The sequence below is a fragment of the Heliangelus exortis genome, chromosome 2 (assembly GCF_036169615.1).
Source record: "Heliangelus exortis chromosome 2, bHelExo1.hap1, whole genome shotgun sequence".
Lineage (NCBI taxonomy): Eukaryota > Metazoa > Chordata > Aves > Apodiformes > Trochilidae > Heliangelus > Heliangelus exortis.
In genome coordinates this window covers 5,183,375-5,197,282 of record NC_092423.1, presented here as the reverse complement: position 1 = coordinate 5,197,282, position 13,908 = coordinate 5,183,375, and the positions used below count along the sequence as shown (strand labels likewise).

At 45.9% G+C, this 13,908-nt stretch overlaps 1 long non-coding RNA gene across 1 annotated transcript; it reads left to right on the top strand.

The window, feature by feature from the left end:
• The first annotated feature begins 39 nt into the window (after positions 1-39).
• LOC139792001 (uncharacterized) lies at positions 40-9,099 on the top strand. Its single transcript, XR_011724118.1, has 3 exons — positions 40-200; positions 3,438-3,496; positions 8,764-9,099. It is a non-coding gene; the product is annotated as an uncharacterized lncRNA (long non-coding RNA).
• Positions 9,100-13,908: the final 4,809 nt, after the last annotated feature.

Here is a 13,908-nt window from a genome sequence, read left to right as displayed (position 1 = left end):
TTATCTCATCCCCGCGCCCCCCCCTCACACCTCCGCCCCGGCCCTCCCTCCCTCCCCCCCCACAACCCCCCTTCCCGCGGGCAGCGCTGCGGGCTCAGCGGACCGACGCCGGGCCGCCCCCTCCTCCTCCTCCTCCTCCGCCTTCTCCTCCTCCTCCTCCTCCCCCCTTTTCCCGGGTCACGGGCCGCCGCCGTGCGCGGGTGAGGAGGGAAGCGCGGTGCGAGGGAAGGAAGGGAGGGAGGGGAAAGGGGCCGAGCTGAGCTGAGCTGAGCCGCGCTGCGTTGCGCTCCCCCCCGGGCCGCGCTTCCCCGCGCTGCGCCACAGCCCTTCGTCCCCGCCGCCGCTACCGCCGCGCTCGCAGCCTGTCAGCCCGCCCGGAGCTGCCCGCGCCCCGCCCCGCTCCGCCCCCGCCCCGCGGGACGCTCCAACATGGAGGTGGGAGCGGGCAGCGCCCGGGCCCCGCTGCGCGGTAAACAAGGGGGCGGGGTTATAAACGGAGTGGGCGGGGCTATAGAAGCGGTGGGCGTGGCTAAGACTGGTGGGCGTGGCCACGGTAGGGGGGCGCGGCAACGGAGTGCAACTGCGTACAAAGGGGCACTGCCAGCTGGGGGCGTGGTTAAGGCGGAGGGGGCGTGGTTAAGGCGGAGGGGGCGTGGCCAGAGCGTAGGGGTTGGGGACACTGTGGAAGGGGTGGCGGGAAGGGGCGAGTCCCTCGTTTGTCGCCTCAGGGCTGTGGCGGGGGCAGCCGTGGGCTGAGCCGCGGGGTTGGGTGTCCCTTAGGGAACGGGGAACGCGTGGTGTAGGTGTGGATTCGGGGGGGGGGTGTTACGGTGGCCGCGTTCTTTCGAGGGGTGAGGGGGTGACTCTGGCCAAGCACCTGCGGGCAGAGCCAGGGCTGGGGTCCCCTCCCCCAGCACAAAAATGAAGGTGGAGGTGCTGGAGATGGCCCTGAGGAGGCCACGAAATTAGCAAAGGGTTGGAATACGTGTGCTGTGGGGACAGGCCTCGGGGGTTGGCTCCCAGGAGACCTCAGAGCCCCTTTCATTCCCTGGAGGGGATGCAGGAAAGGTGGGAAGGGGCTTTGGGGAAGGGCATGGAGTGATAGGATGAGGGTGACCTGTTTCTGTCTGAAAAAAGGGAGATTTCCATGAGATGTTACAAATTATGGATGCCCCATCCTTGGAAGTGTTGGAAAGCCAGGTTGGATGGGCTTGAATGGAGCAACCTGGTTGAGTGAGGGGTGTCCCTGCCCATGGGGGCTAGAGGAGCTTTAAGGTCCCTTCCAAACTTACCCATTCCATGATTCTATAACCTAGAAGGTACTGAGGGCAGTCTTGGCAGCTTCTCTGAAAATACTTTTTTTTTTTTTTTTTTTTTTTTTTTTCCCTCTAGTTTAAGGCATGTCTGACTCTCCAGGAATTCCCAGTGCTGCTGCTTGTTGGTGCATCAGGATGAAAAGCTGTGGTGTGGGTGCCCTGCTCCTCCCCTACCCTCCTGCCACTACCCAGGGTCTGGGGCAGGATGGTGAAGGGGAGCCTGCCCAAAAAATGGCTCTCAGAGTGAGGTGAAAAATGTCTGTGAGAGTGAAATCATGAGAAAACGTTAAAGAAAGCACGGTGGTATTTTTAATATCAAAAAAGGATTTGCAACCTTCTTTCTCTCAAAAAAAAAAAAAAAAAGTACTTCTTATGTATATACAGTCTTCTATTTCAACCTTGCTACAAAAAGGACAGAAAAAAAAATTAAATTCCATTAACTAATTGAGGGAAATCTGTAGCTGGCATAGATCCAGGCAACGTGAATTTTAGTAATGGTAAAACTACCTTTTTTTTCCCTAAAAGAAAGCCACTTCCTGTGATCGTTTTAAAAAAATATATATTAAAAATATGTATATAATTTATATCCTATATATAAAAATATGTATGTGGCTCTGGACAGTTTTACTTAACAGCAGCAAAATCCATGGCATTTCAGCTGCCAAGCTAATGCAGAAATGACCATTGTGTGTGATTCCAGAAACTGCAGGCAGCTGTTCTCTCTGCTTTACCGTAAAGGGAGGCCACGGGCTCAGCCTCAAGGAATTTCTAATCTCCAGTAGTGCCACATCTAATTTCTGGGGAAAATAACTTAAAAGTCATAGAATCATAGAATCATAGAATTGGCTGGGTTGGAAGGGACCTCAGAGATCATCAAGTCCAACCCTTGATCCACTCCCACTGCAGTTCCCAGCCCATGGCACTGAGTGCCACATCCAGGCTCTTTTGAAATATCTCCAGGGATGGAGAATCCACCCCTTCCCTGGGCAGCCCATTCCAATGTCTGATCACCCTCTCAGTAAAGAAATTCTTCCTAATGTCCAACCTAACCCTCCCCTGGCACAACTTGAGACCTCTTGTGCCCTCTTGTCTTGCTGAGAGTTGCCTGGGAAAAGAGCCCAACCCCCCCCGGCTCCAACCTCCTTTCAGGGAGTTGTAGAGAGTGATGAGGTCTCCCCTGAGCCTCCTCTTCTCCAGCCTCAACACCCCCAGCTCCCTCAGCCTCTCCTCATAGGATCTGTGCTCCAGTCCCTTCACCAGCCCAGTTGCCTCCTTTGGACCTGCTCCAGGACCTCAATCTCCTTCCTGAGCTGAGGGGCCCAGAACTGGACACAGGACTCGAGGTGTGTCCTCCCCCCAGAGCTGAGCACAGGGGCAACAACAAGTCCAGTCTATCACTCTCTCAGCAAATGTATTCCTACAGCCAACAGGTTTCAAGTTTTTGCTGTGAGTCTTCCAGGTGGCTGCATTTGTTCAAAGGTGTTTGAAATCTCTCTGTGTTTTCTCTGGCAAAGCCAACACTCCTTAAACAGCAGTGCATGCAGAGATACCAGTATTGCAGGTTTCTGGGACTTGTATTTTGGGTTTGCTCGTCCTGCTCTTATGACAAACACCGGGGAGAGAGGAGGAGGAGTGCAATGCCACTGCTTGCATTGCATCCAACTGTACAAGTCCCAACCTGCTGCTTAGCTTTGGGCTTCTCCAGATGGGAGTCTTGCAAACAGTCCCTTGCAGGTTAGATGGGGCAGAGATGAAGAGGAGTTTGTACATGTTGGCTGCTGGAATCAGCCCTGCTACCTTTAAAAGCTGAGAGCTCCTGCTCCTGTCCTGTTCTGGAGGTTTATCACAGCACTGGTTATGTTGGAATCCAGCAACTGCTTGGTCTGTTACCCACCCAGGCACTGGAGGGTTTTTTAATTATTTTAAATTTTAATTTTTTAATTATATTGTTTCAGCTTTTGCTGAAACAATAAATTCAGACCTCTGTTATTATTTACTATGAGTTTTTATGTCAATATTTAAATTTGGATAAAACCAAAGTAGCTTCCTACCAACTTTAAGACAAAAGTCTTGCTTCAGAGCATATCTGAGAGTCAGCCAGCACCCAAGACATCTTTGCAGGGGAAGAGCAATTATGACATGCAGTAGGAGAACATGTTCTCAACACCTTTTCTGTGCAGGTATGAGGAGATACAAACACCTTGTTTGATGAAAGCCACCTTTTGCAAGGGTGACAGATACAACAGCACCTTGAAGCCAATGTTTTATGTATGATTTAAATGTTGATAGGATAGCTTTTTGCAGCTTGCATTGTAAAAACCCCAAACAGTTAGCTGTTTATTCATCTTATTAAAGAATTTGGGATTTATTTCAGATTAGAGGGGAAACTGCTAATTATGGTGGTGTAGAAAGTGTATAATTGTTTGAAAGAACATCCCAGGGGTGATATCTTTCTCTGTGCTTGCCCCCCTGCTCCTCCCATCCATCCATCCATCCATCCATCCATCCATCCATCCATCCATCCATCCATTCTCCACCCCTCCAGTTTAAAGTGGAGAAAAGTTGGATACCAGCAGCAGACCAGGAGCTGGAAGAAGCCCATGGGCAGAGCAGTGGGAAGCAAAATGGGAATTCAGGAAGCTCAGCTGTACTTGATCAGGCAGCACTGCTACAACATAGGAAACTGATCCCTTCCTCCAGGCAGGGTTGTTCAGCCCTTACTCCTTTTCCTGAACCAACTATGAGACAGGTGGAGCCAAACCAAGAACCAACAAACCACGTTGTTTCCTTTCTGCTTGTACTTTCCTTTAGAGACTCTGAAGTGTGTGCAGTATCTTTGGGGTTTCTTTGGATGCTACATGAACTAAATCCTAAATAATCCCATGGAACAAGGGAATGGTTTCCTCACCGTGTCACAGATAGGAGGTCCAGAAAAAACAATAATACATGGCAGGAAATTGCAGTACAAGCCAGGAGGCAATCCCAGATTTTCATCATGGCTCCTGACATTTGTCCTTGCCACTAAAACGTGTTCTCCTTTCAATGCCATAGGATGTTTTATATCGGGGGGGGGAGGAATGTTTTTTAGCAGAACTGTTCTACATTAAAAGGAAGCATTTATTTTCATTGATATCAGCTCAGTGAAAGGTTGACCCTGGGCCCACAATGTGAGTTTCATCCTTGACTTTAATGGAAGAGCAATCAAGGTCTCCTGATGTTAGATCCTACAGGATGGGAAACACTGCAGTTTGTATCAATATGATAAATGTTTCATAGTTAGTCTAAGCTGTGATATTCTTGTAATAAATGGTTTATTAGATTGATTAAATGCCTTAACTCCACTTCAGCTATTAATCAGTTTTGGCAGCTGTTTATTGCTTTGTATACTTCAAAGTAATGGAGATTATCCCTTAATTATCTCATTGCAGTTTGTTCATTGTTTCCTAAGTAGTGCCATTACAATGGTAAATTGCTACAGTAAAACAGTGTCAATACAAAGTTATGGAGTTCCCATTTTTATGGTGCATTCATAAAATTAATGCAATCTATTTAAAATATAGCCCTGATTTCAGTGCAGTGACCTATTTGATATGGCAGGAGAGATTTGGATGAGAAAACTGTAGAGCATTAAGAGACTCTGCTCTCACCAAAGTAAAGCAGCATGTCCTCTGCTGGAATATATGTGTGTATCAGAATTTACTCAACTAGTATGGGTTTGATCACTTTTGGCTTCCCCAAATGCTGTGAATTCCAGTGATTTTTTTGCCTGTGAATACACTGTATTTATGTCTTTTTGTCTGTGCAGAAAGGAAATGAGAAAACCCCAAGCAATTCTATCATTTAGAGGTTACTGTTGTCATTCCACAGAAGGATAAAAGAGCAGCAAATCAATCAGAAGAAAATGGCTGCTTTCTGTATTATCTTCAGACCTGGCAGCAATTCATAAAGTAGCAGTTGCATAGCAATTTCCATTCTAAGTCCTTTCAGTCAGCTGTAACTATACCTAACTTCAACCTTATAAGTTGTCTGTTTCAGGCTGAGATGTCTGGGAGGAATTGGTATTACTGTCAAGCTCAGAAAGATTCATTAAATCTACTTTCAGAAACTGTAACATAAGTTGTCTCCCTCCTTGCTCCCAAAATAACCTTTTTAAAAAATCTTCTATTTTTTTTAAATATTAGTACAAATTTATGTTTTCCTTGACTTTTCACTGTGCATGTCATAGCAGAAAATGTAGATCCTTAACCTGGATTAAATTAGTGCCAAAAATAGTGTAAATGGAGCTCTTGCTCCCCTTAACAGTTTATATTCCACCCCTAATTCCTATAGGCTTTTTAATTTAGAAACTTTGGTTACAGAACACAGCTAAGATGAGGCCTGATTTTGCCAGATGCTGGGAATCCCCATGAAAAATTATGCCTGGAAAGCCCTCAACCCAACGTGAGCTGAAGGGGTAACTAAAATGCTTGGCTGTAGTTTCGGTGCTGGGTTGAATTCATAAAATTCATAACATTTTGACAGGTGGAAAGCTCTGCAGAGCTCATCACCTGGTGACCCAGGAGTGACACATCCACTCCTCTCTACTTGCAAGTGATAAACCTTTGCAAGAGAGTTTGTGTTTCATTAGCAAGCAACCAAATCCTCTTCCTACATCTTTTCAAAGGGCAGCAAAATCCCTTTCACTGGTGTGCTACTGGTGTTGCATCTTCTGCTTCACGTGGTCATATTTAAGGTGTCTCCTACATCATGTTTGCCATCATGCTGGCAAACTTTTGTAAGAAAGCTCCCAGTCAGTCAGAACCAGCTGGCTCAAGGAAAGTATTTAAATTCTTTAGCCTAAATAATTTGAGCTAAACCAGATTAAGGCTTCTTTGGAATCTTTCAAGCTACAGAAGGAATAGCAGGGGGCCAGGAGCAGCCATGTGCTTAGCAATAACTCTTAAGTAGCATCATTGTTTGTCTCACTGTAGCCTTACATCCATGCTACAACTTTTTAGGATCATGGAATCCTAGAATTGGCTGGGTTGGAAGGGACCTCAGAGATCATCAAGTCCAACCCTTGATCCACTCCCGCTGCAGTTCCCAGCCCATGGCACTGAGTGCCACATCCAGGCTCTTTTGAAATATCTCCAGGGATGGAGAATCCACCCCTTCCCTGGGCAGCCCATTCCAATGTCTGATCAATTTTGCTCTTGGTGAGAGATGAGAGATGGGAATTCTGTGTCATCAAGGGACTTCAGGGGAGAGGTGACAACAGGAGCAGAACTTAACTTCTGATTGTACTTTTATTTTGCTTGGGCACAGCAGTGGCCAGAGCTAAAACTTGGCTTTGCCCTTATCTGGTTACCCACTGTGAGCTCTCTGTCCTCCAGGATCCTCCTGGAGCATTCCAGCAGGAATGCAGCAGGAGAGGCTTGGTTTCCATTTCAGTTTTACTGGTTGTCAGATAGTTTGTCTGTGGAAGAGATATAATAACAGCTAATCTCATGTTATGGTTCCGGGGCTGTTTAAAACTCCTATTAATAGCAACTGTGGAAAGCCTGGGAGCAGATTTTATAGGGCACTGGGGTAACCAGTTACTGCACATTCCCCTGAGGCTACATAGCATCAAGTACAGCAGCTTGTCCTTTCCAGACTAGGTCATGATCATCTTCATGCTGGCCTTCATGGTCTTTTGGGGGATTTGACTTTGCTCTCTTGGTATTCTTCCCGAGACAGGGTTGATTTTGCTCCCTGAGTTACACTTCTGAATGTCCCACCTGATTCCTAGGAAGAGGCTCCATAACTCAGCTCTTCCCTGTGCCTCAGCTCAGGTGGGAATCATCACAGCACTGAGAAGGGAGCTGCTGAATTGCCTGGACTTTCACTGGAGGCAAGAAGGATAAGTACACAATGCTTTGATGACTCTTAGAGGTTAATAAGCTTTTAATTGCTTCTAAATGTTCCCAGTTCTCATTTCAAATGCTGATACCTGATCTGAAAAGTGTCTGTTTTATCCCCCAAATATGGGAAATTGTAGTGTAATACCTGATTGGCATTGACCAATTCTCACATATCTAACTTGCCTCCTTGAAACAGGCCAGCAAACACCATTCTGACTGACAGAGAGTTGATGTGACTGGTGAATTAATAAGAGTGGTGGTAGATGAATGCCACATTAGTGACTTGATTATGTTTTCCCATTAAACCCACTAAACATGGGAAGGTATTTGTCTGCTGCTTCTGGGGAAACCAGCTGATGAGCTGTGAGAAAATCCTGGCTTTGGGGATGATGAAAGAGGATAAGAAGGGCATGACAAAGGCCTGAAGCATCCCTCAGCAAGGACTTGGGGTCATCTTGGCATGCTGAGGCAGTCATTTACTCTAGGAGTCACTACTGAAAAAATCATTGTGAGCGATGAAATAAAGCAAAAAGTATGAATACAGGCAGTAGAATGTGGCCTAGTTGAGAAACAGAAAAGGATGAGTGATGTACACAAAAGGCCCTGTAAATGCAACGTCCTGTCATCTGAGTCAACTGATAGTCATGGTAAATAGCCATCTAATTTTTAATTTTTTTTTTTTTTTTACAAGGACTTCTCCGAAGAAAAACTTGCTGACTGTTGGAAAAAGAGAGTCAAAACGATTAAGAATTGCAATGAGAAATTCCAGTCAGTGCCTAATTTTATGCCATTCATTTCAAACTGCATAAATGGTAACTTAGCTTTTGGCTTCATGCCTAGAAGAGCACCTGAGAACACATCATTGCATCATTAGTGAGAGTCTGCTGCCCTTCTTTTTTAATTATGGGCTGGATTTGGAAAGTGAAGTGGTGTGATTGGTTAAGGCTGATCCTAGACCTAACTAGCAGTGAATGACTACCACAAAAAATGCTAGCATGAAAACCACAGACTCTCTTTGAAGTCTTGGGTGCTTTGCTTACTCACCGCTCTGACCATTTATTATTTTTTATTTTTTTAATTTTTTTTAATTTTTAATTTTGGTCGGAATTTTGTTCACACACCTGCTGGTGGGATGTGAGAGTGTCAAGAATGTGAAAGAGCATTTCTCATGTTGTGGGGTGGGCTGTGTGGCTGGAAGTGGAGAAATTGGAGTCACAGTGGGTTTGCCTGAGTGGGGAAAAGAGGAGAGAGTGTCTGCAGATCTAACAAAAGGGAGCCTTAGGCATGGGTGAGTTCTGTGTGCAAGCTGGGAGGGGGAAGGGTAGATGGAGGAAGTGGCAGAGAGGGAAGGCAAATGAACCACAGAAAGAGTAGGAAATACAAAATCCTTAAAGAAAAGCTTCTAACAGCTCTTATCATTTCAGCTTTCCCTGGGAGAATTTCCTAGCAGGGTGTTTGTGGGGTGATCTTTGTTGGGGAAAGGAGCTTTAGATATGGAAAAAGCAGCAATAATTTGAAGTAGTGCTGTGGCTTTGCTTGGTAATGTTTGGTGTTCTCTTCTCCAGTTGTTCCTTGTGCTGGCTCTGTAATGAGAAGGAGTCCAGTGGAGACCAGGAGCACCACATCACTTTGCTTTCCTGAATATGCAAAGCTATGGAGATGCTGCTGCTTGACTGGTTCCTGGCAGCTCCCAGAGCAGCAGACACTGGCCATTGCCAAATATTTTTGGGGTAACATCCTACACTTTTCACTGCTGAATTTGTATCCCAGTAAAAGGGCTGTGACACAGGATCTCTGATAGATACCTACACCTAACAGGAAGGTCTAAGCATCAGGAACATGCAGTTATGTAGAAAAAACATGATGAATTTGAGGGTAATAAAAATATTTGATGGTGATTACTCCATAATCTTTGTCAAAATCGGTTGCATTGTGCTAGATTCTGTACAAAAAAGCTGTAGGAAGTGACTCATGGCCTAGAGATACATGATTTAAGTGTAAAAGGAAATATAATTTCACGTGGAAAGCCAGAGCATAGAAAGAGTAATTTAATGGAGACTACGTGGGCAAATTCTGGCAGGATTGGAACTACGGAATCTGCAACCTTTCCAGTCTGAGATTGAAGCTATCCTGGAAGAGAGGCCAAGTCTTTAATTCCTGCTCCTATCACTCACCCACCAGAAAGAGAAGCACCGAGTGGCCCAGGAGGATGCAGGAGCCTCAGCCCTGTGAGCAGACACCAAGGACCTCCCACAACCTCTTTGTTAAAGAGGTGCCAAGGGTAAAAATGAAGCTGATGTGGTGTCAGTGGGAAGCCTCTGCTTGTTTATTTTTGCCCTGCCATCCCAGCAGGATCCTGCTGAGCTGAGTTTCCCACACATGCCATTCCCAACTTGAAGCCTGTCCCAAGGCACCGACTTGTCGAGTGTTCTTGCTGTCATTTACAGCTAGCAAAGAGGTGGCTGTAAATGGAAGCAAATAAATTCTGGTGCAATTAGCTGAGGAAGTGTAGGTGGGCCTGCCACAGCAACAGACTTCACACAGTTGCAAAATGTTAAGGGTTCCATAGGCTGGGATGCCACGTTTATTCCATTGGTTCTTCAGATGGGTTGAATGATCAAGGGGTGAATTGCAGATAGCTCAAACCAAACCATTTTTCCCCTTTCTGTTATGGGTGAAGTGTTGTGCACGTGGCTGTCAATCAAATGTTCAGCTGCAACACGTGCATCTTGGTGTTCTCAGGTGATATTCTTGGCAGCTAATCCTACATTTCACTTTCCATTAGGTCAGTAAATGAAACATTTCCCGTACATGCTTCCATTACCTTCATTTGGAGGGGAAATAAATGACTGAACATGAGCCAACAGTGTGCCCAGGTAGCCAAGAAGGCCAATGGCATCCTGGCCTGGATCAGGAACAGCGTGGCCAGCAGGTCCAGGGAAGGGATTCTGCCCCTGTGCTCAGCCCTGGTGAGGCCACACCTCAAGTCCTGTGTCCAGTTCTGGGCCCCTCAGCTCAGGAAGGAGATTGAGGTCCTGGAGCAGGTCCAAAGGAGGCAACTGGGCTGGTGAAGGGACTCCAGCACAGATCCTATGAGGAGAGGCTGAGGGAGCTGGGGGTGTTGAGGCTGGAGAAGAGGAGGCTCAGGGGAGACCTCATCACTCTCTCCAACTCCCTGAAAGGAGGTTGGAGCCAGGGGGGGGTTGGGCTCTTTTCCCAGGCAACTCTCAGCAAGACAAGAGGGCACAAGAGGTCTCAAGTTGTGCCAGGGGAGGTTTAGGTTGGACATTAGAAAGAATTTCTTTACTGAGAGGGTGATCAGCCATTGGAATGGGCTGCCCAGGGAAGGGGTGGATTCTCCATCCCTGGAGATATTTCAAAAGAGCCTGGATGTGGCACTCAGTGCCATGGGCTGGGAACTGCAGCGGGAGTGGATCAAGGGTTGGACTTGATGATCTCTGAGGTCCCTTCCAACCCAGCCAATTCTATGATTCTATGATTCTATGACTGGGTACAAGCCAGACCGGTGGGCAGAGAGTGCCATAAAACTGGAAAATGGCAATGTGTTGGCCCAAGCATTATTTTCAGTGCTTTGCCCCTTAGCCAGTCATCCTGCAGCTCCATGTAGAAGCAGCTCCTCTGGTCCATTTGCATTCAGAAAAGATTTCAGACTGCCTGGTGGTTGGTGCAAAATTTCCCCTTGGCTGAGAGCCCTCTGCAGGAGGCATGCACCTTTTTAAGCTCTTTATGCAGTAGCTTTTACCAGAATAGTTGAATAATTAAGACAGTCTGTTGGCCAATATATTGATAAATGAATTACTTGGCTTCCACTGGCTGCTTCCTATGTGACCATGTGGATTATTATTTGCAAGTATTCATGCAGCTCCAGGGGAAGTGCCTGGGTTGTGGGGTGACAGGACCTTTTGGGGTTTGACCTCACAGGGAACCCCCCATCAATTCTTCCCCTAAGGAGGAACTTGTGGCCTAGGGGTTGGGTTTTGTTTGCATCCTGCCTGGGCCTGAGACAAAACCAAGCAGCAGCTCCAGGACACCTGCTTGACCTGTGCTGCTTCGGTTTGGGGAAATTAAACTCTACCCCATAGAGAAAGAGCTGAAATCCTGCTGCTTTTGGGAATGGTATTTGAATGTGCTTGTTCAGTGCTGGTTTACAATTCAGACACCCGAGAGCATTGGTGAATTGCAAGGGAAGTACACTATTCATTATCTGCTGTCAGGCATTCATCATCCCAGTGTAAGCTTCAAGCCTCTCATCAGGATGCAGAACATTACTTATGACCAGTCACAGGCTGTGAATAATGGCTTAACGAAATGAACAGTTCTTTAACAATTCAGATAAAGGTTTGTTAATCAAAACTATTCAGAGGCAGATTCTGGCACCCCTTCACATGCACTGAATAACACCTATAACCCAGTGCAGTCTCTTTGGGGTTTAATTGCGTTTATGGCCGGACAAAACGTTATTTATTTATTTATTTTAATCTGGCTGACCTCACCTAACTAGCTCAGAGGGAAAGCTGGAGTTTGACTCCACCAAAAAGAAGTGGTCCTTGCCTAGGTCTGCTTTAGCACTCTCTGTTGTACAAAATCACTTTGGCAGTGGTGGCAAAACTCTGTGTCTTTTCCTTAGCTCCATCAGATGGCATACCCAGGCTGGCCAGCAGCTGCCTGAATTTAAGCACTGCTTTAAACACATCTTTTTTGCTTGATTTGGGAAAAGTAAGGCAAGTGACACTTTCTTTATGGGACCTTATGCAGAGCAATAAAATAATGTGACCATATTCATCTGTGTGGAGGATTATGCAGCGTTCTAGTCAGCCTCCCAGCTGAGGTTTCACACCAACAGCAGCTCCTTCCTGTCTATTGCCAAACATACTTCAGGCTCCTGGAAAGTGGGATATATTGGTGTATTTGCAACACAGTCTCCAAGTATTCCTCTCCAAATGTTCAAAGCAGCTGGTAGCTCTAGCTCTTCCCCAGTCGTAGGAGGGTTCTTACATTTTTTTTTTTTTTTTTTTTTTGCTATTCTGAACCCTGCCAAGGAAGCTGGTTCTGCATTTCCAGGAGCAGGGATTGATGAAGTTGGAACATTTCATTTACAGAGAGCTTTCTGGAAAGTGGGGGTAAGGTAAAACCCTGGAAATACTGACCTGAATCTTTTCTCCCTTTCTAAAGCACAGCCTTGGCTGTCACATCCTATATTGGATAGGACCCCCAGAAGTGGTTCCCCAGCACCGTTTTGGAGCATGAGTGGAGGTGGAAGGACATGTCCAGGATCTTGGATGCATTCCTGCTCTTTCTAGTGTTCTTGGGCTGAGACTCCCAATGGAAACTCTCAGGGAAGTAGTTCCCAACTTCCATTGTGGTCAGACTCCTCTGTGTGTTTGAACAGAACTCTGCATTTTATTTTACATGTAAATAAATTCATTTTCAGTGCGTGTAATCTCCCATAACCAGTTCTTCTTCCTTGGGATCATATTTTGGGAAACAGTCACAGCGATTTCACCCCTGGAATTCATTTTCCCATCTGAGTGAATGTCAGTCCATTTGTAGGGGCAAATCAGTGCTCAAAAGGAGGGAGAAAAAACCCTCTAGATTCCTGTTAAAGGATCTCACTATCATCAACGGCTGGTGCAGGGGAGGTGCAGCTTTTTCTGGGTTTTTTTCCAGCAGATTACAGTCTGAGGCACTGGCTGCAATGAGTGGGAAGGGAGGAGCAGGGAAAAGAGGGAGAAAAAAAGAAAAGGCCCTCGTGTAGAGAGAAGCCAGGAGCATTTATCTCTCCTTTTCCCTCCTCTGCTTTGCAATCACTGCCACCAGGTCCTCGTCATCTCCTGGTGGCCTCAGGACTATAAATGTGGGCATCTGTAGGGGAATAATCTGATATGTGGTTTTGTCTCCTCTTGGAAGTTTACAGCAAATTTTCATTTTGGTCCTTTCTTCAGGTATTCATTTTATTTATTTATTTATTTATTGTCTTCAGTTCTTTATTTGAGCAAAGAAAGGAAAAACGCAACCCAAACACCATTTCAGTTTATCCAGCAAAGTTTCTATTTTGATTTACTGTAAACTTGTCCAACCAGTTATTTATATTTTTTCCCGTGAAAGGCTCAAAAAATTTCATCTGAAACAGATATTTCCATGGAAACATCCATCTTTGATGAGATGTCATTCCTCAGATGTTTCAGCTGAAGAATTTTGTCAGTTCTGGCAGAAAAAAAAAGGAGAGAGGGGGCAGAACAAACAAAGACCAAGCTCACAGGGCAACATTCAATGCTTCAAGTTAATGGGCTAAAATGTCAGCTGGTAAACTGCCATAAAGCCAGAGAAGTCAACCCGAGTCAATGGAGCTATGCTAATTTACACAGAGGATCTAGCCTTAGATTTTAATAGAACCAGCCTAGCAAGCTGTTTCTCTGCTTCCCCATCCTCCTCCCTTTTTAATAAGCTCTCAGTCATACTTGGCCTATCCTTTAATAATTCACCCTCCTCTCTTCATGGTTCTTCTTCTTTCTCTGGAGATAATGGGATGGGGTTTTTCTGCCCTCACAGAAATCCCACAGACAGGTTAAACTCCACACAGCCAACTGCTGGCTTCTATAATATCCCTGGTGCCTTTTCCTGCACTCTAATATCCATCTTCAGCTTGGGTTTTACTTCACCAGTGCCAACTGACTTCAATGCTATTTGCT